This window comes from Dendropsophus ebraccatus, chromosome 1 (assembly GCF_027789765.1).
Source record: "Dendropsophus ebraccatus isolate aDenEbr1 chromosome 1, aDenEbr1.pat, whole genome shotgun sequence".
In the NCBI taxonomy this organism is placed as follows: domain Eukaryota; kingdom Metazoa; phylum Chordata; class Amphibia; order Anura; family Hylidae; genus Dendropsophus; species Dendropsophus ebraccatus.
Genome location: NC_091454.1, coordinates 56,500,845 through 56,526,684, shown reverse-complemented (window position 1 = coordinate 56,526,684; position 25,840 = coordinate 56,500,845). Strand labels below are relative to the sequence as shown.

Below are 25,840 nucleotides of genomic sequence, written 5' to 3'. Positions count from 1 at the left end.
GTCTGTGTCTGGAACTGTCCAGAGTACCACTGATTGAAGTGTACAGTGTATTGGGACCTTTAAACCAAGTCAACAAAACTGAAGATTACAGGATATTTTTATAATAAAGATAGTGAAATGGGAAATTCAGAAACATCACCAAAAATTCTGCCATGTTCATGAGCTCTCAGGTCAGATTCAATAAAATAAATTACACAAATGAAGCATTTAGTGTATTTAATTTACAATAATTTAGCATCTTTCTTGATGGTAGGATTGCATGTCAAGAGCGTCTTCCATCACACTTGGACGAATAACCACTTCTGATTGGACAGTCATAGCTGCGTGGTAATCCAAGCTCCAGATACTGCTTAACTATTCTCTGGTTTAAAGTTACTGTAAGAAACATAGAAGATGGTCAGCAGAAAAAGACCACCTCGTCCATCTAGTCCGCCCTTCTATTATTTCCTTTAATGTAATCCTAGGATAGCTACATATGTATCCCCAGCAAGTTTACATTCAGTTGTTGTACATTTACTAACCACATCAGCTTGGAGGCTGTTACAAGCATCTACTACTCTTTAAGTAAAGTAATATTTTCTCATGATGCGTCTAATCTTTCCCCAACTAACCTCAGAGTGTGTCCCCTTTTTCTGGTGTTTAATCTGTTAATAAGGGCCAGAGTCTTAGGAACACCACAGAAGCTTCCAGTAGTCATATGTGTCCTCCAGAGCACAGTTTCTCTCTTCAGCTCGCCATATAGAAGAAGCATTAATATTTATATCTTTTAATAGCACACACTACAAATGTAAAAAAACAGCCAAATCTTCACTATCACATGTATTGCCTCATCTATGACATCATCTATTAGGTTACTGGTATAGCACACCCCACATTCATACATACAGTATGGAGAAAAAGCGGGCCTAGGTAAGAAAAGATAACAGCCTTCACCTGTAGCTGACATTTTGCCCATAGAGGACATTAACTTTCCCCAAATGTTGTGTTTTAACACATTTTTATTCCTCCATTACATCATTTGACATTTGACAAAAAGAATACCACAGCTACCCATAGAACATGATCAAAAACATCAGCCACACAATGGCCGATGGTAAAACTCTTCACCTTTCATTGGTTTCTTGCTCAAGGAGGGTAGTCTTCTGTCCCAGGTCTTTTTTTTTTTTTTTCTTCAATCTTCCTTCTGGTCACTCCATCTTCTTACAGAAAGAAACCCACAGCTACTTCTAGCACATGATCACAGACATAAGCCACAACTATCATACATCATACAACATTCACATGTGCAATATTTGGAAGATAGCCTGTGATGAGAAATGGTGGGTATGATAACGTACCCATCTTTCTCTTTAGCTGGCTTCTTGCCCATGGAGGGTAGTCCACTGTCCCAGGTCTTCTTGGTTCTTTCTTGCAACTGTGTCTTCTTGCAGAAAAGAACCCACAGCTAGTCTGATCACAGACATATACCACAAATATGATACAGCATCAACATCCACATGTGCAATATTTTGAAGATAGCCTGAGGTGAGAAATGATAAGTATAATAACATACCCATCTTTCTCTTTAGCTGTCTTGTTGCCCATGGAAGGTAGTCCTCTGTCCAAGGTCTTCTTTTTTCTGGTCACTGCATCTTCTCGAAGAAAGGAATCCACAGCTACTTCTAGCACATGATCACAGATATAAGGCAAAACTATCATACATCATACAACATTCACATGTGCAATATTTGGAAGATAGCCTGTGGTGAGAAATAATGGGTATGATAACATACCGATCTTCATCTTTAGCTGGCTTCTTGGCTACGAAGGGTAGCCCTCTGTCCCAGGTCTTCTTTTTTGGTCAATTTTCTTTCTTTCTACTGTGCCTTCTTGCAGGAAAGAACCCACAGCTACTTCTAGCACATGACCACAGACATATACCACAACTATTATTCAGCATACAACACTCACATGCGCAATATTTAGAAGATAGCCTGTAACATACCCATCTTTCTCTTTATATGGCTTCTTGCCCATGGAGGGTAGTCATGTGTCCCAGGTCTTCTTGTTGGATCTTCTTTCTGGCCACTGCATCTTCTTGCAGGATAAACCACAGCTACTTCTAGCACATGATCACAGACATAAGCCACAACTATGATACATCACACAACATTCACATGTGCAATATTTGAAAGATAGCCTGTGGTGAGTAATGATGGGTAGAAAACATACTCCTTATCATCTTTAGTTGGCTTTTTACCCATGGAGGGTAGTCATGTGTTGCAGGTCTTCTCTTTTCTTTAATATTCTTTCTGGTCAATGCTTCTTCTTGAAGAATCCACAGCTACTTCTAGCACATGATCACAGACATAAGCCACAACTATCATACAGCATACAACATTCACATGTGCAATATTTGGAAGATAGTCTGTCGTGAGAAATTATGGGTATAATGACATTCTCATGTTCATCTTTGTCTTCTTGCCCAATGAGGGTAGTTATCTGTCCCATGTCTTCTTTTTTTCTTCAATCTTTTCTCAGGTCACTGCATCTTCTTGAAGAATGGAGCCAACAGCTACTTCTAGCACATGATCACAGACATAAGCCAAAACTATCATACATCATACAACATTCACATGTGCAATATTTGGCAGATAGCCTGTGGTAAGAAATGATGGGTATGATAACATACTCATGTTCATCTTTAGCTGGCTTCTTGCCCATGGAGGGTAGCCCTCTGTCCCAGGTCTTCTTCTTCAATCTTCTTTCTGACCACAGCATCTTCTTGCAGAACAGAATCCACAGCTACTTCTAGCACATGATCTCTGACATATACCACAACAATGATACATCATACAACATTCACATGCGCAATATTTGGAAGATAGCCTGTGGTGAGAAATGATGGGTATGATAACAGTCCTTATCTTTCTTCTTCTCACTTAGGGTATGTTCACACTGTATAAATCAGGCAGAATTCCTCAGCTGCTGCTGCTCTCCGCTACAGGAATTGACATGTCACTTCTTTGAGCGGAGGGCAGCAACAGCGGAGGAGCGTGCACTCTCTCATAGACAGGCTATGGCACATTGAGGCAGACGGGATTCCATGGCGGAACTCTCCGCCTGATTTACTCAGTGTGAACATACCCTTAAGGGTAGTCTTCTTTCCCAAGCAGTGGAGGATTATAATATGGGCGGTTTGGGCAGCCGCCCGGGGCTCCGGGGGGGCCAATGCCACGCCGCCCACATTATAATCCGCCACTGAGTCTCTTGTGCTGTCCCCTGGCTGATGCGCGGCTGCCGGGGGTGTCCCGTTCTATCCCCGGCAGTGCGCGCATCAGAGAGCTTCCCGTGCGCCTGTGGCTGTGGATAGGACGGGACACCCCCGGCAGCCGCACATCAGCCGGGGACAGACCAAGAGGTGAGAGGCTTGACAGGGGAACGGACGCAGGTGAGGTTTTTTTTTTTTTTTTGTGTTATCTGCTGTGCACAGGGGGGGGGGGGAGGGGGGCCATCTATAAGGGGGGGGGGCAGAGGGGGACCATCTATAAGGGGGGGCAGAGGGGGACCATCTATAAGGGTGGGGAGAGGGGGACCATCTATAAGGGGGGGCAAAGGGGGACCATCTATAAGGGGGGGCAAAGGGGGACCATCTATAAGGGGGGGGAGAGGTGGACCATCTATAAGGGGGGAGAGGGGGGACCATCTATAAGGGGGGAAAAGGGGGGCCATCTATAAGGGGAAAGAGGGGGACCATCTATAAGGGGGGAAGAGGGGGACCATCTATGAGGGAACCATCTATAAGGGGGGGAAGAGGGGGACCATCTATAAAAGGGGGGAGAGGGGGACCATCTCTAAGGGAGGGGGGAGAAGGAAGAGGGGGACCATCTATAAGGGAGGAGGACCATCTATAAGGGGGGGAGAGGGGGACCATCTATAAGGGAGGGGGAGAAGGAAGAGGGGGACCATCTATAAGGGGGGAAAGAGGGGGACCATCTATAAGGGGGGGAAGAGGGGGACCATCTATAAGGGGGGGACCATCTATAAGGGGTGGGAGAGGGGGACCATCTATAAGGGGGTGGGAGAGGGGGACCATCTATAAGGGGGTGGGAGAGGGGGACCATCTCCTAAAAGATTAGCACCCTCCTCTCCTGACATCCTCTGTGCTGCTGTGATCTCCCCTATAGATCAGCACTCTCCTCTCCTGACATTCTCTGTGCTGCTGGGACCTCTCCTATAGGATTAGCACCCTCGTCTCCTGACATCCTCTGTGCTGCTGTGACCTCCCTTATAAGATAAGCACCGTCCTCTCCTGACATCCTCTGTGCTGCTGTGACCTCCCCTATAAGATAAGCACCCTCCTCTCCTGACATCCTCTGTGCTGCTGGGACGCTGCGACCTCCCCTATATGATCAGCACCCTCCTCTCCTGACATCCTCTGTGCTGCTGTGACGTCTCCTATAAGATCAGCACCCCCCTCTCCTGACATCCTCTGTGCAGCAAGGGACCAAACATTATGTTTATTGGGGACAGCATGGGGGGGGGGCAGTAGTGGATTATAATGTGGGCAGATTGACCGGAGGGCGGGTGTCCAGGTTGGGTGGACAGCCTGGGGCCCAGGGTACATTTAATCCGCCACTGTTCCCAAGTCTTCTTTTTCAAGGATGGGTACTGTAACAGTCTTTATCTCTAGCTGGCCTATAGCCCTTAGAGGATAATTTCTTACCCCAGGACCTTTATTAGATTTTCATTGCCACCATTGCAGTGTTTTACAAATAGAAAATCTAGATAATGTACCATGTTTAGTTGTGGTTTTCCTTTTTTTTTTTTTTTTTTTTTACAAATGAGGTACTGATCAGAATATTTTTTTATCCCTCTCAATAAATCTTTGCAAAAATAGTACTATGGCTTCCCCAGCACATGACCACAGGTAATATATGATCTATCTGTATCAAACCAAGAACAATTGTCATTCCCATTGCAACAAATCAGAGCCCTGCTTTAATTTTTAACACTGTTATTTTTAGCAAACATTATCATTGAAGGTCTGGTTTATCTCAGTGACTACTACACGTGTGGGTAACATGGATATAAGAATGAAAGTTATAACCATACCCGGTATAATCCTAGTACAGCCATATCCAGTCACTGCGCAGAGCCATAGCCTGTCATCCCTATAATAGAAAACAACATTATAGGTTGTAATCATACACATACCCCTCCCCCATTGTCTCCATCACTCATCCCCACCATTAAAGTTCAATGGTCTTCATCCTCCAGCATACACATGTAGGACGTTGTTTCGATCATGTCCCAGGTGGAGTTGTCTTTGTATGAGCAGATGGAGGATGCTCCTGTGATGAATATCTTGTGGTGTCGTTTCTCTGCTGGCAGCAATCTATGTATGAGGTCTGTGTATCTGATGCCTGATTCTTTGTCCTTGGGATGATGTGATGTCAACCAGAGGCATTGTTACATCACTGTTTGTCCTACTACTGTGACAGCCAATCAGATTAGTGCTTATAGGTTTGACAGTTGAAGCAATGATCTGATTGATTGCTAGGGTTAATGGTCAATGACTGTGGCAGCCAATCAGATTAGTTCTTATAGGTTTAACAATTGAAGCAATGATCTGTTTGGTTGCTATGGTCAATGATGATACCACATGATGTCCTATGGGGGGAAGGGGTCTTGGGCAATAACATGTACATAGAAACAATAATGAAGTAATGGTATATTAGTGACAGTGTATCCTGCTGTGTACAATGTGGCCACTGACAGCACAGTATGTAACAGGGGAGACACCTCACTGCTGGGGAGACCACTAATAACTGTCTGCCAGTAAATCTGTGGATTTCTCCCATAGCAGCCAGCTACAGCCAAGCTGTCATCTTATCAAGCTCTGGTTGGTTGCTATGGGCAACAACCACAGCGGTCCTACTAGATAGGTTATGATGCTAGCTCCCGATCAGCGTACATTTCACTTGTTATAACCACATTTTAATATACACAATGACGTACAACAGTATGGAAGATAATTGCAGCCAAAATAAAATTATAGTATAGCAGAATAAACTACCCTATATTTCAGCATACAAAAGCAAGATAACATGGATGAGGAAATTACCTGGATAAGATCTCTGGTCTCCTCAGGAGAGTCCAAGAATGGAAATAAGTTTACTACAAAGTATTTTTTATTGGCCAGAACAAGTTACTAGTTCATGGGGTTTAATTCGATTTTATGTATTTTCAACAGAGAAAACATAGTCAAGGTGATGATCAGATTCACACAACAGACACATGCTTTGTAAGGGTGGGTTCACATGTCACGTATCCGCCGCAGATCCCTTCACTGTCACTTCAATGAGATTACATACTCACAGCGGAATATGCGTGTATGTAAAAGGCAGCCCCGTTAACCCCCGCAGGCTGGTACATACATTACCGGTCCGCGTTCCTGGCGTCTGGATGTCCTGCTGCAGCAGGGTAGCGCACTGAGAGGGACGTCCAGATGCCGACAACTCCAGAAGCAAGCCAGAGCGTGGACCGGTAATGTATGTACCGGGCCGCAGGGGCTTAAGGGGGCTGGCTTTTTAATACTCGCAGTGGGATCTCAGTGATAGTGAAGACATCTGTGGCGGATTTTGCTGCAAACTTGCAGCATGAAATCTGCTGTGGATACGTTATGTGTGAACGCACCCTGAGGCTATGTTCACACTGCGTATGAGTCCGGCCGCATTTCGTACGCCGGCGTACATGTGCGGCTGAAACTACGGGCGTGGGAAAAATCGACATGCGGCCGGATGCGTACGAACCGCGAACATACGCCCGTAGTACAGTTATGAGATACAGTACAGAGATCCAAGGCCGTGAGTTTCAACATTTCCGTCCTCAAACACAATGGTCTTGTTCATTTTTCACGGTCCCGTATACGATCCAGCCGTAAGCTCATATGTAGTGTGCATTGTGCGGGCGTATATCATATACTTTCCAGCGTACGCATCAACCTCAAAACTACGTGCGTATATTCGCGGTTCGCACTACGGCCGGAAACATACGCAGTGTGAACATAGACTCAAAGTGTATTTTAGTTGTATCACGTGTCTGTGCATAGGGACTGTCTGTATGCTAAGATCCAACCCTACACATGCAATCTATTTAGCTGAATGCAATATACAATAGGATGAATATGTAAGTTTATACATATCCATCTTATTGTATATTGCATTTGGCTAAATAGTGGTGTACACCAGTGCAATATTTGTATATCATTTACACTAACTCCTGTAGTTACCACAATGCTAATAATATTACAGCAGTAAACATTTAACCACTTGTGCCCCATGGTATAGTACTATGCAACAAGTGGGATTGTAATTTTGCACATTATAATGCAGTAGTTGGGCAGGTGCAGTAGCTGCCCTCCTGCTCCAATAGCAGAAACTTCTGATCACTTCTTTAGCTCTCTATACCCTTTAATCAATAATCATAGTGTACGTATTGGAAACGAGGGCTTAGCCTGCTTCTGTAGCTGCTGTGGGGCCATTATCCTGATTCTTATCCACTGTGTGAACCTCTACAGGACTTTCCATTTACACACACAAAAAAAAAAAAACTGAAATCTTTAATGGTGGAAAAATAAAGAACTGAAATAATGTGTTTGCATTAAACTGTACACCCATAAAGTGTTAATTCCATCTCAACTAATATAGGTATATTTCTCCCCCTGCTCTTTCCTGGCACCTCTGCTGATCAGCTATTTGAATAAGATTGATTGCCTAGGGTTATGGTGCGTTTACACAGACAGATTTATCTGACAGATTTTTGAAGCCAAAGTCAGGAATGGATTTGAAAAGGGGAGAAATCTCAGCCTTTTCTTTATGATTTGTTCCCGGTTTATAGTCTGTTCCTGGATTTGGCTTCAAGAATCTGTCAGACAAATCTGTCTGTGTAAACGCACCATTAGGGTGCTGTTACTGATTTGTCAGACATGGGTGGCGGGAAACAAGTGCCAATCAGCCATATCAGCGCTTGTTTGCAGTGCCTATACATGCCACAAAAAATTGAGAGCCCGGGCTGCCTGAATGATCCTTGTATCATTCATGCAACCAAGGAATCTGACAGCAAGGAAATGCATATATTTGTGCTGAAGGTTTCTAGATCACATAGCAGTACATACTTACCAACTGCACTGCTGCTGCTACTTCTCTGATCTGGCATCCTGTTCTCTGGCTCTCCTTTCCAGCTGCTGTGTCTTAAGGCCCTGCCTCCTCCAGCTGTCACTCATTTTGGAGGAGACGGTGGTAGCAGCAGCTGGAAGAGAGAGACAGAAAACAGGATGCTGGATCACAGCAGCAGCACACTGGGTAAGTATGCAATACTGTATGATCTGGAAACTAACAGCTTTCAGTTTGCCTCTCAGTCTTTATCATCCCCACATCCCTTGTTTACACCTGCTTCTCAGGTACGATCAGCCGAGGATCAGACCTAAGCTGACTGCTGTCACTTTTACACGGGGTCGATTATTGTCCGCAGAAACACTTTTTGCAATGCTCCTGGTCGATAATTGGTATGTGTAAAAGACCTTTTGGCCATGAGTTTTATTAAAACGCCTCACTAACTTCACTACTATCAGTCAAACTCTCCTTTACTTTTATTTGTATGTGCAGATTGCCTATAACTATTTGTATAGACTACAATACAAATCAACCAGAACATGCTGTAATTCTTCTTTTGTCATTTTACCTGCAGATAAACTCTGTTCATCAACAATTCCCCAATATACGAGACCTGCCACTGTTTCTCCGGATTTGCAGATGACACTGTAAGAGTCCCGTTGTTCTACTGCATCATCAAACACGTCAGTTTCTATTGATTTACATAATACATGATCATGTGCACTTGTCTCCAGGACGTCAGTGCATAAAAATATCCCGACAGGAATCAACGACTTTCAAATATTTTATGTATCACATATTAATATTACATATCACTATTATTTCCCAGTGTATTCCCAGGTTTACGCTGCTCTATGAATTCATCCACAAGTCCGAGCTCTACATCTCAGTTCTTTCCTCTGCAATTTTGTAGGTTACCAACGATAAACAGTGCCTAGTTTTATGTTCCAGGCAATATGCCCTGTGAATTATAATTGTATCTAGCACAGATGTGTCAGACATAATACCCATCTGCTTCAAAGGAGTCATCATAGACGTTCTCATAGGACAATAGTATTCTATCACAAGACAAAAGCCTGGCATTTATCATTCTCAACAAAATTCTCTGACAGTCTGGGCAATAATAGCGGGTTACTGCAACAAGCTTTACGCCTGTCTTGAAATAAATGGAATTCTATCTCAGTGAAGGAGTCTCTGAAGTGAAAGTAATAGGGCTCTGGCATGACTTGCCTAAGGAAATGACAAAGGTTGGGTTAATGAGCTTTGTGATGTCTAATAGACGATATAGCACGATGCCTTGTTCTGGATAATATAAATAGTTACACTGTGCACAAGAAACCAAGGCATTCTTTCCTATAATGCAGAGCTCTATAGGAAATTGGACTTCACATGGAATCTCTTAGGATGGCAGTGATATTCTTGGACATTCGAGTGGAAGGCTATACAGCCCGAGTGTCTGGAAAAGATATAGCTGTTGGGTACAGTAAGGAAGACATTTAGGATATATTATTGGCCATAAAACTAAAGGATTACTTGGGCAACAGAAATATAAGAAATACAGAATGTAAAATAGCCATTATTAGACATTGCAACATGGAATTATTTTTTTAAATTAAGGATTTAAACATTTTTTATAGTTAATATATATTTACTAGAAGCATATATACAGGGGTGATAAAGATATGCAGAAACAATGCATATATTCAGGGGTGACATAGACAGATGCAAGACGTTTTGTATTGTTTAGTTTAACAGACCATAGTCTGTTTCTTCTAAGGTGACAGAGGGGGCAGAGGGGGGCTTACCTGCTAAGCCCTGGTATAGATGCTCAGGCTGCATATCTGTATGTCTCAGTAATACAATATCAGGCAGAATATGACTTGGAAGTTATATAGCAGCAATCTAGGAACGCACCGTGTCACCTGCAAATTTTCTCAGCCCTGTGTATTCTGCTATGGGAACTCCAGTCTCCAGACTGCTTCCTGTAGATGATGTAAAGCTTTTGCTATCTAGTCATCTATGTTTTTCCTTGCTGGAGTTTGCACATTGCCTCTGACAGGCCTGGTGCTGCACAGGCAGGGCCGTATTTACCACTAGGCACCCGTGGTCCGGGGCCTAGGGCAGTACCGGGCAGGGGGGAGGAAAGAACTTTCTTTTTGTTTTTATTTTTTTGTCTTCCTCCTCCCATTTAGACTTGCCAATAAATATGGTGTCTTTTCGAGGGGTGGGTGGTTAGGGAAAATGGTAATATAGGTCAGGTCTGGTATGGTGGTGTTATCCAGTCAGAGTATGGCGGTATTGTTCAGGTCATGTTTTAAGCAACAACACGATTGAAAGACGCGATTCAGGCAATGTTTCTACATGTAGAGAAATGGATGTGGCTGAAACCACACTCCCATTTCTACCCCAGTAGTCATGTGCTGTTACCAGGATTATTGGCCATACACCTATTGGTTACCGCATGAGGGTCTGGTTACGGCTGCATGTAGTGATGTACAGTAAATGTGGGAATGCGGCCTAAGACTGATCAGATATCAATATGATGTTCAGAAACTAGAAAATCATGATGCTAATTGGTGGATGAAGATGGGGGGGGGGGGTCTTCAGGTTTAGTGCCTAGGGCAACAGCAGCTGTTAATACAGTCCTGTGCACAGGACACAGCCTGCATGGTGTAAAGTAATGGAGAGACATGTGGACCAACTGCAGCTATGTATGCTATCCTGTGCCTTATGGAAAGGTAGGGTTATTTTTCATGCTATACTTAAAGCAAATCGCTTTAAGATTTTTATATCAAAAGACTGGCACCAGCACAGGGATACCACTGCTGCAGTTCTTTTTTTGAACTGCGGCCTGTTTCCCAAGTGTGGCGCCAGTGTATTCCCAGGCACCGGCCCGGCCTGAAGCACTGGAGATGGGCCTGCCCTTCCCTCTGTGACGCGGCTCCATTAGAATCAAGCCACATCACAGAGGGAAGGGGTTTCGTCACACTGGGGGTGGGTGGGCCCATCTCCAGTGCTTTAGGCCTGGCACGGGCCCATGAATAGACTGGCCCCGTGCACGAGAACTAGGCCGTGGTTAAAAAAAGACCACAACACCAGCATTCCCACGCCGGCACCAGTCTACATCATGGTTACAAACCCCCGGACACACAGGCACTGGCCCTTAAAGGTTTAGCACAAGGTGTGAGTGCAGGTGCAGGGACAAAAATAGAAGAGAGTCCCAATAATTGGGTTATTCTATTAGTTTATTATAGTGCTTAAAAAGCATTATATTGTTATCCGTATTCTTCTTCCGTTTCTTCCTCCAGCTATTTTTCATGCGATTAATACAGCCCGAACAGCTTTGCACACAGACTCCATTCAAATTGCGTTTCGAAGCCCTCGGCAGTGTGAGGTGTGCTTTTTATTTTTCGTTTCGATCGGATTTGTCATTTTTAAGAAATTTATGTTTGAAGACCCCTAATTTCCCATAGAAAATAATGGCCCATTGGAAATAATGGCCACACTCTAAACGCTTACAGCCAATCACAGCACATATGCAAATAGCTGAAATATATCAGCCAATAGGAACTCTAAGGTCTTGTCAGACAATGTATCACACCATCCACACAGTCACATGTCCACTATTGGCCAATAGAAGATGTAGAAAATGGAAGGTCCTTAACGATTTTGTCTCCTTGACATGAGTAAGATTGTCATGGTAACCGAGCAATGATCTTTACCATTATAAGTACCCAAGTCGCTCTTAAAAGGACCCAGGTCGCTCTTAAAAGGACCCATGTCACTCTTAAAGGGATGGGAGCCATGTCGCTTATAAAGGGACCCAGGTCACTCTTAAAGGGACCCAAGTTGCTCTTAAAGGGACCCAAGTCGCTCTTAAAGGCACCTAAGTCGCTCTTAAAGGGACGGGAGCCATGTCGCTCTTAAAGGGGCCCAGGTCACTCTTAAAGGGTCCCAAGTCGCTTTAAGAGCGAAATGGGTCCCTTTAAGAGCAACTTGGGTCCCTTTAAGAGCGACCTGGGTCCCTTTAAGAGCGAAATGGGTCCCTTTAAGAGCGAAATGGGTCCCTTTAAGAGCGACCTGGGTCCCTTTAAGAGTGACCTGGGTCCCTTTAAGAGCGACTTGGGTCACTTTAAGAGCGACTTGGGTCCCTTTAAGAGCGAAATGGGTCCCTTTAAGAGCGACCTGGGTCCCCTTAAGAGCAACATGGGTCACTTTAAGAGCGAAATGGGTCCCTTTAAGAATGAAATGGGTCCCTTTAAGAGCGACCTGGGTCCCATTAAGAGCGACTTGGGTCACTTTAAGAGCGACTTGGGTCCCTTTAAGAGCGAAATGGGTCCCTTTAAGAACGAAATGGGTCCCTTTAAGAGCAACCTGGGTCCCCTTAAGAGCGATTTGGGTCACTTTAACAGCGACTTGGGTCCCTTTAAGAGCGACCTGGGTCCATTTAAGAGCGACCTGGGACCATTTAAGAGCGACTTGGGTCCCTTTAAGAGCGACCTGGGTCCCTTTAACCCCTTAAGGACGGAGCATTTTAGTTTTTTCCTCCTTGTGTTTAAAAGGCCATAGCACTTGCATTTTTCCACCTAGAGAACCACATGAGCCCTTATTTTTTGCGTCACTAATTGTACTTTGCCATGACATGCTGAATTTTTGCATAAAGTACACTGCGAAACCAGGAAAAAATTCAATGTGTGGGGAAATTGAACAAAAAAAACGCATTTCTTTTATTTGGGGTATTTGTTATTACACCGTTCGCCCTGGGGTAAAACTGACTTATTATGCATGCTCTTCAAGTCGTTACGATTACAACGATATATAACATGTATAACTTTCATTGTATCTGTTGGCCTGTAAAAAATTCAAACCATTGTTAACAAATAAATGTTCCTTAAAATTGCTCTATTCCCATACTTATAGCGCTTTTATCCTTTGGTCTATGGGGCTGTGTGAGGTGTCATTTTTTGTGCCATGATGTTTACTTTCTATCGGTACCTTGATTGTGCATATACGAATTTTTGATCAGATTTTTTTCTGGATTTGACGCGACCAAAAATTTTGGCCTTTGGGATTTTTTGGCGCTTACGCCGTTTACCGTGCGAGATCAGGAATGTGATTAATTAATAGTTCAGGCGATTACGCACGCGGCGATAGCAAATATGTTTATTTATTTATTTTTATTAAAAACAAGGAAAAAGGTGATTCAGACTTTTATTAGGGGAGGGGGCTTTTTACTAATAATAACACTTTTTTTTTTTTTACACTTATACCAGAAGCCCCCCTGGGGGACTTCTAGTATAGGTGCATTGATCTCTCATTGAGATCTTTGCTGTATAGTTATACAGCAAAGATCAATGAGATCGGCACTCGGATGCTTTCAGCTGCTTCAGCCGAAAGCATCTAAGTGCCGAGCCGGGATCAGCGCCATTTTGGCGGAGACCCCGGCCGGCACCAGTCACGGAGATCGCTCCTCCGGGACAACGTCCCGGAGGAGCGATCTCCGCCACTAGACACCAGGGAAGTGCTGCGTCCGGTAATCGGATGCAGCTGTCATTTTTGACAGCTGCATCTGATTACTGTATTAGCGGGCACGGCGATCGGACCGTGCCCGCTAATACCCGCGGTCCAAGGCTACAAGCAGAACTGGTAAAGGGGCGCTCTGGAAGTCACTGGTAAAGGGGCGCTCTTTTCAAGCACTATGTATTTCCCTGGAAATGCAAATCTAGTTCTAAACTGCTAATTTTAACCAATTTTATTTATATGAAGTCCACATTAAAACTAAAACTGTAAGCAAGTGATAACTTTTATGACTCCATTGACAAAACTCCAATGTTCCTATGTCCGGAAGGTGTCAGAATGAATAGTTATGACAGAAAATGAACCTGCAGTTGTAGCCGTTGCAGTCCTTTATTCTATACCAGTCTTCATTCATTAGGCTTGTATTTATTGTACTTATTGTTTTATTGTCTACTGTTATGTGTGTAAATCTTTTTTTTTTTTCAATGTGTATAAAAGTAAACTCACCCCTCCTCATGCCTCATTTGCGCCACTCTTGGGTCCCGTTGACTGCCGCTGGATTTCATTTTCGGTTGGAAACATAAACGTTGGCTGCAACGTCACAGCCCATCTGAGTAATTGGGGGATGTCATGCCCCAGTCACTGATTGGCTGAGTGGGGAGTCGCTCAGATGGGTACGTGACGTTGTAGCAAGAAGAGCTGCAAAAGTCCGGCGACTGTCAATGGGACCCGGAAGAGGATAGGTGAGTTTACTTCTTTATTATTTTTCTGGGATGCAGCCCATGTCAGGAGAGTGCCAGTGGATACAGTATTGTATGCATCACACTGTGTTTGTAAAACAAAAAGAAATTTATTTGTATTGAAATGGATAAATTTATATCCATAAATTGTTGCTTGTGTGTGTGACAATTAATTTCCCTCTTTTTGTGCGAACAATGTGCCTTTGGTGAATAAACTTTTTGGCAGTAAAGTCTTTATTTTCATAAAATGACATGTTGGCTCTTCTTCTCCTGTTATGCTTTTCTAGGAGACAGTTCAAGATGTAGCTGCTAAATGCTTGAGGAAACCAATGAGCCAAAATTATTTTGTTGGTCCTAAAGATTAACAGGCTAAAAATAATTCTGCTTTTAGCAGATAAAAGAGCTTGGCACATAACTAAAAAGAATGCTAAAAGAGAATAAAAATGGAACACGGGACAATATTTTAAAACAAGTTCTGTGCAGTTGGGATTTCTGCAGTTCCCTATTCCCTTATTCTAAGGTAGAATTCACATGTGACAGTTTGCTAAAAAAAAAACAAAACAAAAAAAACCTCTGTCCCGTTTATGTGAATTCGCAATTGACCGACATATAACGTCACTTGGTTCTCACAGAATGGCCAGAAAAAAAAAACATGCATCAACCAGAAATAGAGACAGAACCCACTTGATATTCTCCAACCATCATCCATTGTCTTGTATCATTGAATCTATAGAGCTGCTTGAAGCTAATACCACAACTTTTCTAGCCAACTGGATTCGGGGCATCTAAGTGATGTGAGTGATGACTCCAAGAAACTGAACCTAACTCATAGATGCTAGCATGATGCCTCAGTGGTTAGCACTGTTGTCTTGCAATGCTGGGGTCCTGGGTTCACATCCTACCAAGGAGAAGATCTGCAAGGAGCTTACTGTATGTATGTGTTCTTCCCCATGTTTATGTGGATTTTCCTCTGGTACTCTGGTTTTCTTCCACACACCAAAACATTCAGCCCTAATGGGGACAGGGTCCAATTTGAGTGCAGACAAGCTATGTAAAGTACTGAATGAGCTCTGCATCTCTGTGTCTCCCACTGAGATCACAGATTGCTCCAGGGACAATCCACAAGCCCTGGAACCATGTGTGATCTGAGTGGGAGGTACAGAAGCTGGCTGAGAGTACTCACCAGATGAAACACGCTTCCATAGCTCCTGGCCACCGAGTGATGTCACAGCCTGGCCAGAGGGAAGAGCAGTGGTCGGTAACATAGGCAATAAGCTATCAATAATAGGAACATAGTACAGGGCAAAAATGCAAAAGTAAGAAATTTGGCTATTTAAAAGCATTTGCTTACTTCTGCTTTATCTAACAGTTTTAAAAATGTATGCAGATGAGAATACCCCTTTAATCATCACAATTTAATGGTCACTGGGGGACAATTATTTAGACTGGCATCGTATATGCTGGATTTAATAAATGTTGTTATACAGTATAATGTACCAGAAGACACAAGAGACTCTCAATAAATCCAGGCTCTGTGGTTGCCCAAGTGGCAGTTTTAGAAATCTATGCCAGCTCTGAGCTGGCATAGATTTGTGCTATAATTGATGCCAGTTAGGCTGAGCTCAGATTGTGTTAAAACATTATGTCCTAGCTACTGTATACTTTGGTATCCCTTCAAAAAAGGGATACCGACATATACAGTACTGTTGAACATTGCAACCAGCCCCATTAACTTTAATGGCCCAAACATAGACTCCTCCTGACTCCTCCTGTTTGGGCTACTTTCCACTGGTGCATGTTTATTTGCCATTGAGTTCCGGGAAAATAAGTGTATACAAGCAGGAAGTGACCTGAATGCAGTCACTAGCTAATTAGGTTCAGACTATTCAAGTGAATGGGGCCTGCTGCAGTGTGCCACAGTATACAGATGGGATGCTGGAATATAGCTAGGTTGTAAAGTGGGAACCAAACCTTACTGGTGTAAATCATAGTAAATGTGTAGGGATGTGGTGGTCCTGTCCCCTTCCCAGTGAAGCCCTATCCATTTTTTAAAAGACTTGCCATCTGACATACTGTATCTGGACCCCATGACAATGCTCACTTGATTCATTTATCTTCCATAGAAAGAAAGGATAAGGTTTCACCTTTCTGATTCGACCTACTCTCTGACTATTCTGGAAGCCCACCTGCTACAGTGGGGAAAAAAAGTATTTAGTCAGTCACCAATAGTGCAAGTTCCACCACTTAAAATGATGAGAGGCATCTGTAATTTACATCATAGGTGGACCTCAACTATGAGAGACAAAATGAGAAAACAAATCCCGAAAATCACATCACAGTCTGATTTTGTAAGAATTTATTTGCAAATTATGGTGGAAAATAAGTATTTGGTCAGTAACAAAATTTCATCTCAATACTTTGTTATATATCCTTTGTTGGCAATGACAGAGGTCAAACGTTTTCTGTAAGTTTTCACAAGGTTGGCACACACTGTTGTTGGTATGTTGGCCCATTCCTCCATGCAGATCTCCTCTAGAGCAGTGATGTTTTGGGGCTGTCGCTTGGCAACACGGACTTTCAACTCCCTCCAAAGGTTTTCTATAGGGTTGAGATCTGGAGACTGGCTTGGCCACTCCAGGACCTTGAAATGCTTCTTACGAAGCCACTCCTTTGTTGCTCTGGCGGTGTGCTTTGGATCATTGTCATGTTGAAAGACCCAGCCACGTTTCATCTTCAATGCCCTTGCTGATGGAAGGAGGTTTGCACTCAAAATCTCACGATACATGGCCCCATTCATTCTTTCATGTACCCGGATCAGTCGTCCTGGCCCCTTTGCAGAGAAACAGCCCCAAAGCATGATTTTTCCACCCCCATGCTTTACAGTAGGTATGATGTTTGATGGATGCAACTCAGTATTCTTTTTCTTCCAAACACGACAAGTTGTGTTTCTACCAAACAGTTCCACTTTGGTTAAATCAGAATATAGGACATTCTTCCAATACTCTTCTGGATCATCCAAATGCTCTCTAGCAAACTTCAGACGGGCCCGGACATGTACTGGTTTAAGCAGTGGGACACGTCTGGCACTGCAGGATCTGAGCCCCTGGCGGCGTAGTGTGTTAATGATGGTAGGCTTTGTTACATTGGTCTCAGCTCTCTGCAGTTCATTCACTAGGTCCCCCCGCATGGTTCTGGGATTTTTTCTCACCGTTCTTGTGATCATTTTGACCCCACAGGGTGAGATTTTGTGTGGAGCCCCAGATCGAGGGAGATTATCAGTGGTCTTGTATATCTTCCATTTTCTAATTATTGCTCCCACAGTTGATTTCTTCACACCAAGCTGGTTGCCTATTGCAGATTCAGTCTTTCCAGCCTGATGCAGGGCTACAATTTTGTTTCTGGTGTCCTTTGACAGCTCTTTGGTCTTCACCATAGTGGAGTTTGGAGTCTGACTGTTTGAGGGTGTGCACAGGTGTCTTTTTATACTGATAACAAGTTTAAACAGGTGCCATTACTACAGGTAATGAGTGGAGTAAAGAGGAGACCCTAAAAGAAGAAGTTACAGGTCTTTGAGAGCCAGAAATCTTGATTGTTTGTAGGTGACCAAATACTTATTTTCCACCATAATTTGCAAATAAATTCTTACAAAATCAGACAATGTGATTTTCGAAATTTGTTTTCTCATTTTGTCTCTCATAGTTGAGGTCTACCTATGATGTAAATACAGACGCCTCTCATCTTTTTAAGTGGGAGAACTTGCACTATTGGTGACTGACTAAATACTGTTTTTCCCCACTGTACATCCCTGCCACAAGTTCTTTACTATAGGAAATCTGTTCCCAAATAGTGACTATTTTGTTGACAATGATATGGGAATCCGTTTAGGAAATTCCATACCTCTTGGTGATTTTAAAGTGTACCCGCTGTTATAACCTTCTAAATCTAAATCAACAGTAGATGTGATAGCATTTTAATCTTCTGCCGGTTGACAAAGAGAGACTAAATGCAGGAATTTCCGGCCAGTACAGAGAGTCAGGGCTCAATGTGTCCATCAGTCACATGACTGTCTTCTCTATGCTTAGTTTTTTCAAAGAGTCTAAACTTCCTTTATCTGACATCTACTGTTGATTCAGATTTTGAACTTCATAACGACAGTGACACTTTAAGGGTTTAATGGGGACACCAAAGTCTATTGAAATTCCATCAACATACATTTTAGTTTCCTTGACTCCTGGAGATGCCATCGGCATCTCTCTATGGGAATGGCGGTAAAAAAGATAAAAACACAAGGGGGCGCCTGATGTAGTATTACCAAACCCAAAGGGAATAAACAATATAAAAGTGGGTCAAAATAACCTGGCTGAGTTGTACAGCTGTACAACAGGCACACTACATAGGGCTTAGCATGTAGAATCTGCTGCCAGACCAGGGAGCAGGTGTGCACACAATTCAACGGGATCTCAGCAGCTACCTCAAATCATTGCAAGCAGGATAAGCAGAGAAACCCCTGTACGTCTCAGATGCAAGTTTAGAAGAAATAGCAGATCAAACTGCTTACTCGTTGGATTTCTTATTGGCAGTCCATTTCAATGCCCAGCCGGCGTCTTCCTCAGGAACTAAAACAAACATAAAACTTCTTATAAATTTGATTATCCAAGTTCCAGAAGAGGCAGTATAACACTGTCTACTGTGACACGCATCCCCACAACATGTGATGGTCTAGGTCATGGGTCTCCAAACTGCAGCCCTCCAGCTGTTGCAAAACTACAATTCCCATCATGCCCGGACAGGTAAATGTTTGGTTTGGGAAATGTAGTATTGCAACAGCTGGAGGGCCGCAATTTGGAGACCCATGGTCTAGGTGCATCCCTGCCTGCTTTTCTGGCTTACTCTTGAGATTCTTTAAAGACCCGGCTATATATCTTCTGCTGCTTTGGCTAATCTTTGCTTCAAGCAAGGTGCCTCCACTTTGAGTACTGTCAGATTTTTTTATTCTGACATCTGGATTAGGCTGGTACAATAAAGCTCTGGGTGCTGCATTCTGTGAGGGGTTATCAGGCTATAATAAGGATGAGCTGGCAGCTTGTGACATCCCTTCTACACTGGATGATTTCATTTCACTGGGAACAAGAGTAGAAATTCAATTCTAGGAGATATCAAGAAAGAGAGTATCCCCAATGCTCCCTTCACCTAGTACTTTAGACAGTCCACCAGCTGCTAATCCAGATGGGTCTATGCCAGGAGGTCATACAGTATTGCAGCAGGGAAGAAGAGGCATATGCCTCTTTTCTGGACAAAGAAGTCATCTCTGTGTCGAGTGTTCTGTTCATTATGAGTAATGGGAGAATCAAGGTAAAAAAGGAGAAATCACTTTCTTTTCCCAATTATATAATCTTGGTTCCCATTAATAAATATTCTCTTAACATGATTTTTTTATGGTTTGTAGAGGCTGGGTTATGATTCACATAATGTAGCTGCTGAAGAACTTCTTCACAATAGTGACTCTGTGAGTACTCTAAAAAAAATCTATAAGAGCACAGAATATTTATAATGTGATTTATTTGGATTACAGCTGCCACTGAACAGTAGGTCGCAGCTGTGACCATAAAGTGCATTTCCACTAACAGCACTCACCCAATTACATTGCTATGGGAATCTTACAGATGCACTATATTATAAGGGTCAGCAGGAGGAAGAACTGCAAAATCTGTCAATCAATCAGAGACTGACACATGCAGGAAGAGCTTGGTAGTGAATATGCTATCGTAAGAATAAGATGTGATGTTTGGATAATAATTATGCACAGACATAATGGACAGTTACTGAAAAATAAAATATACCCTTTAGTATAAATCAACTGAACCACTATGTCCTATATAGAAAAATGCATAAGTGCTTATGGAAAACTGCAGTCCTGAAAACTGGGACAGAATTGCCCTTAATATAACTCTACCCTAACTATATTCATCTCTATAAATATATATATGACATGCATATAAATTAGGGTTAGACTAGAATGAAATGCATTGTTCTCCAGGGCCCAGCAGTGTAGGTGTTAATAGTAGTAAAACCCATTGTGGTGATTGGCTTGTACAACCATGTGATGGCTGAAAACCTGCCTGTGCTGTCTGCTAGCTGTGAGCATAGGAATCTGTAAGAAGAATGCAGAACGGAGCCAGCAGGAAACCTTAGGACGAGCTCCCTTGCAGGTAAGGATGCTTCAGTCTTCTTACTGTTTCTCCAGATAAATATTTCATGATACAAAGCATTCTGGAAGATAAGTACATATGCATAATAATAATGGATTGGAGAGAGGGAGAGAAAGAAAGCAAGAGAGAGAGAGAGAGAGAGAGAGAGAGAGAGAGAGAGAGAGTTTAGATATTCACTGTTATATATTGTACATGATGAGTATAGAGTTTTAGATAATACAAAGGAATCACAGCAAATGTATATAGGACAACATGCGGTTATTTGTAAGGATGATGTATATATCTTTTAGCTCCTGATGCTTTCTCCACAGCTCTGTTGGAGTCTCTAAAGAGTTCTCCATCACAATACATTAACAAACAAGCTTGTCATCTCAATTTATAACAGACAGCCCCTCCATTATCAGCACCGCTGGCACCCCTGCTGCTATTTGTACTTAGTGGATCGGGGAAGGTTCATCAGTTGGCATTCCGCTTGCTTTATCTAATTCCACTTACACTATGGGAAATATTTGTTTTAAATGAGATGCATGTCATAGTAATCTGAATGTGGTGTAGAGCATCTAGAGTGTTATATAGAAAAGCGGATTTTCTTTGTAATTCCCAACTGATGTTATACAATGTAGCAATTGGAATTTTGTATATGATTTAGATTGAATCTAAAATACAGTTCTAATGTAACTAGGAAATGACTTGTTACGAAGCAAGCGGACAGTATATGAGCCTGGAGTTGCATTTTGTAGCCTTTCTCATCATGTGACGATCTGAATGGTTTCTACAAATTGTAGAAGGAAATCATTTGCTTTTCTAATGAATGGATAAAGGTCAAGACCTTACAAGTGGCAGACTAGAAAAGGTCTGTGGATATTTTAATCTACTACTCTCATTGGTTGGTGAACTCATTGGAGGTGGCGCTTGTTCATAAGAGCATGGACATTGTAACCTTGTCAGTCAAATTGCATGATACAGAGGTTGCACATCAACTTAGAAAAAAAAATCTGTTGCATATGGTATAAGTAATATTTCCAATTTTGTTTTTTGCCAGTCATGTAAATTTATATGGCACTAATGCTACCTCATAAGATTAGGATAATTAGCATTAGAGGGTTACATGTGTTTGCCAACTTATCTAGCTATAGATAAGAGAGCTGTAAACCAAGGACCTTTTCAGCCAAAACTACCTTTTCCAACTCTCCCACAAACATGCCAGCTTGGATTGGCATGTCTGCATGTTAAAGGGGTAAAAAAGATTAAACCCTGTTCAATCCCCACCCATAATAATAAGTTTGTTGGTAATATGTTTCTATTACATGAATTGGTCTGTTAGTCTGTAGCACATCGTGACCCTGAAGCTGGTGAAAATCTTTACTTCCTGTTCCACTCTGTCTCCACTTCTCTGTTCTCCTCCACCCTTCGGAGACAGCAGTCACATGATCTCTTTCGGTTCTGTTGCCAGGCAAACTGTAATACCTCATTTGTAACCCCGCCACTGACATCATGCAGTGATCACCTGGCCAAGGAAGGGGACACAACAGCCTCTCCTGAGTAGTATAGGGAAAAGGAGACACTGTTACATCTCTCTCTCTCCCCACCTCTTTCTCTAATCTATCTATGTAGATAAGTAGATACAGATAGATAGTACTGTGTTTACTGTGCAAAGTAGAAGCAGACTGAGTCAGTGGTGGGCGTATACTACAAGACAGGGGCGAGTGACCATCAGTTGGCTCTGAGGTGCAATTGTACTGGGAATTGTACTTTTCCAGGATGTACTACTAGGAGCATTTATAAAAGTTTGAATCTGAGGCTTGAAGCAGCATTGTCTAGTGGGAAACATGTCAAAGAATCAATGGAGGATCAGTGAGTGCACCTACAGTATATGCTTTTTGTGCATTTTATTTTTTATAGGATTGCTGGAGTTCCACTTTAAGTAAAATATTACATGGGGCGATGCAGAGGAGCAAACGAGCGCTGTCATCGCACGCTTGCTCCTTGTTCCCTGCTCGCTGCTGGCGATATTACACGTGTTGGCAGCGAGCGGGTAAGAGCCGGGGGGGGCCGCAGGGGGGCTTCCTGGGTGATCAATAGATTGTCCGGGCAGCTCACAGAAAATAGCAGTGGTCTGCTGCTGCCGCACCTTTTCCGCGGTGCGACAGCAGAAGATCATTGCTATCTTAGTCGTTTGTCTTTCAACATGTTGAAAGATAACGGCAGACAACAATCAGTTGACATCGTTCATGTCGGCTGATCCATGTCTTCTATTACACAAGACGATTATCGGCCGTAACGGTCTATATCAGCCGAATATGGCCGATAATCGTTTTGTGTAATAGGGCCTTAAGACTAAGCCAGGAGAAATTGGAGGGCTGGCCAACACCAGTAGCCTGAACAAAAATATAGAAAACAGAAAAATCCAAAGTAGCACAGCTCACAGTATAAGTTGGGTGCCAGGGGTCCAGGATCTTGACCAAGGATCGTGTATAAATAGCAAACAGATAGTCCACGGCACTCACAAGGTTAACGGTGAAAACGTTGGTGATTTATTAAATCTTCATGGCACAGCACATCGACAAGACACAATGTTTCGGTAACCTCTCGTGATAATGGTAACTTGATAATGGTAACGAGAGGTTACAGAAACGTCGTGTCTTGTCGATGTGCTGTGCCATGAAGATTTAATAAATCACCAACGTTTTAACCGTTAACCTTGTAAGTGCCGTGGACTGTCTGTTTGCTGAAGAAAAATATAGATAGACTAGAACAAATAAGGACCAGGCCTTCTAAACAAATACAGATAAGACTCCCTTAACAAATGCAGACCCCAGAACTCTTAAATAATTACAAACATCCAAAATAATACAGCCCAGACCAACCCCTTTAAATAAAGACCCTAGGCCCTATAAATTAATACAAACTATAGGCTAAGTTAAATAAATGCAGACTCCAGTCCAGACATCCCTAAAGGCATTTTCCGATTTAAATTAATCATTTATCACCAAAGAGAAAAAAGTTATACAGCATTTAATGATTTTTAAAACATGTTGAAAGACAACTATCAGCCAATAGTCTACCTGATTTAGGAGTTAATCACTCCGTGTAGTAGTGCAGCAAATCCTCTGTACTAACACAAAACACCCTGCAGACCTCTGATGGTGCTAAACCTGTTGGATCGAACAATCCATATCCACAAGAAGAAAGCACACCAAAAATAGCAGCACTCACAAAGTACAAAGTGGTCTTTTTTTTTTACATGGTTAGCAGATGCAGGGGGGATGCATGGAGCTGGTGTACACCACTAGGCAGCGGCTGTTTTGTGCAGGTGTGCTTCTTGTGGCCCTGTGGTACCAGGGCACCTCTGTGAAATGGCAGAAAGTGTGAAAGTATAATAAAGAGACCCCTTTGTACTTGGTGAGTGTCGCTATTCTTTTGTATTCTTGTAGATGTGATCATTTATCCTGCTGTTGGGGCAATAGGGGATATAACAGAGGTTTATAATTACCATCTCACTCCACTGGTAATTGCTGGTTCCAAGGATGCCTGGTGTCAGCCAATGTCCTCTTCTTCAAAACCTTTGCTTGCTGTGCAGACAAGAAAGTAGCACTTAACATAGACAGAATAAATCTCTAGTCCTGGCAGCATGATAAATTATCACACCAGACAACCCCTTAAAGGGAACCTGTCACCCCCCGTGCCAGAGTGACAGGCTCCCGACCCCCCGCTACAGCCCTGGTGGGATCAGGTGAGTATAGGGGGCTGTAGCGGGGGGTCGGGAGCCTGTCACCCCGGCACGGGGGGTGACAGGTTCCCTTTAAAGTTAGTATAGACCCCAATACAGAATCCTTAATTAAATAGACATCCCAGAAACCTAAAGTAAATACTAACCCAGACAAACCCTCCTAATCAAAAACAGATCCCAGGTGCCCTAAAGAAATATATAGGCCCTAGAGCAGAACCCCTAAACATAAACAGACCTGTATATAAATACCAACCCTAAACTGGATGCTCAGAAAAAGAGTTGGGAAGTATATTAAATACAAATGACTATGGTGATTATGGCAGTGCTTTCTGTAGAAGATGATAATGATGAGGAGGAGGATGCCATAAACATAAAAAAAAAAAAAAAAAAAAAAAAAAAAGACAGAATCAGTCTCTCAAAATTAATGAACTCCACGTGAGTAAGATTTAGATTTTTTTTTAGTCTGCCTTGTGTCAAAAAGCTGAAACATACTATGATCGTTTACTCCATTTGATCCCAGCAATTGAATGAACTACACGGGGAATAACACTGAATGATTAGTGAATTATTACTAAACGAATGTGGAATTACAGTGGAACATCAGTAAACGAATAACAATGATTTTAGGTTCAGCTCAAAAGATGCAATCAAGGACACATGGACGATTTTTTGATCATTGCCTGCATTCACATGAAACAATTATTGTTTTAATTACAACGATATAACATTTTTTCACATGATAATCGTCCCGTTTAATAAGGCCGTAACCTGATCTTCCAGTGTCAGCTGCCACTATACTCCAATAAGGAGTTAGGAGCTTTGTGATGCGTACTCTTTAAAGGGGGTTTCTTTCAAAGACATACCTGTACCTTTTTCAAATTCCCTATACAGATTTCATAGACAGGGAACCTGTGCTTGAACCACAACGAACAGTCATTAGCAAACAGTGACACTCATTCTATAGACCTCCCTAGTGAAATAATACTTTTTCCTGACAAATCAGCTGGTTAACAGAATCCAGACAGATGTATAAAAAGAGATTTGATGCCTTATTTTTACATTTCTTATAATACTGCAGGTAGCATAGAAATAGTGCTCTTATGTCTTTGTTCCCATCGATGAGCATATTTACTGATTCAGCATAATAAAGATAAATGGATGTCATTCAACTAAGAGCTTGTGATTTAAAAAAAAAATATATTAGATTAAAAAGAGCAAGATCATGAAGACTCAGCTGAAAGTTATTTCCCCTGATTTTGTTCGGATACCGAACAATCTTCAAGTACCAAACAAAACTTTAGGAGGAAACGTTGTTTGAATACCCAAATGTTCGAACACTGAGGTGTTTGTAAATGAGGTATTACTGTGACTCTTTGCACAAATGCAGACCTCATACTAGACCCCCTAAACCAATAGACACCAAGATCTCTTAAACTAAAACACATATCAAGGCTGAATAAAAAAAGAGAATACATAGACCCCAGATCA

General features: G+C 42.4%; 2 long non-coding RNA genes across 2 annotated transcripts in view; one reads left to right on the top strand and one right to left on the bottom strand.

Annotated features, from left to right (window-relative positions):
• Positions 1 to 201: 201 nt before the first annotated feature.
• On the bottom strand, positions 202 to 1,263 carry LOC138774007 (uncharacterized). The gene is made up of 2 exons (XR_011360240.1): positions 612 to 1,263; positions 202 to 375 (listed from the first exon to the last, which is right to left on the bottom strand). It is a non-coding gene; the product is annotated as an uncharacterized lncRNA (long non-coding RNA).
• Positions 1,264 to 20,559: 19,296 nt separating this feature from the next.
• The window catches only part of LOC138774000 (uncharacterized), a 40,525-nt gene continuing 35,244 nt past the window's right edge, over positions 20,560 to 25,840 (top strand). Inside the window, exon 1 of the long non-coding RNA XR_011360239.1 lies at positions 20,560 to 20,622. This is a non-coding gene — a long non-coding RNA (uncharacterized lncRNA). The remainder of the gene's footprint in view (positions 20,623 to 25,840) is intronic.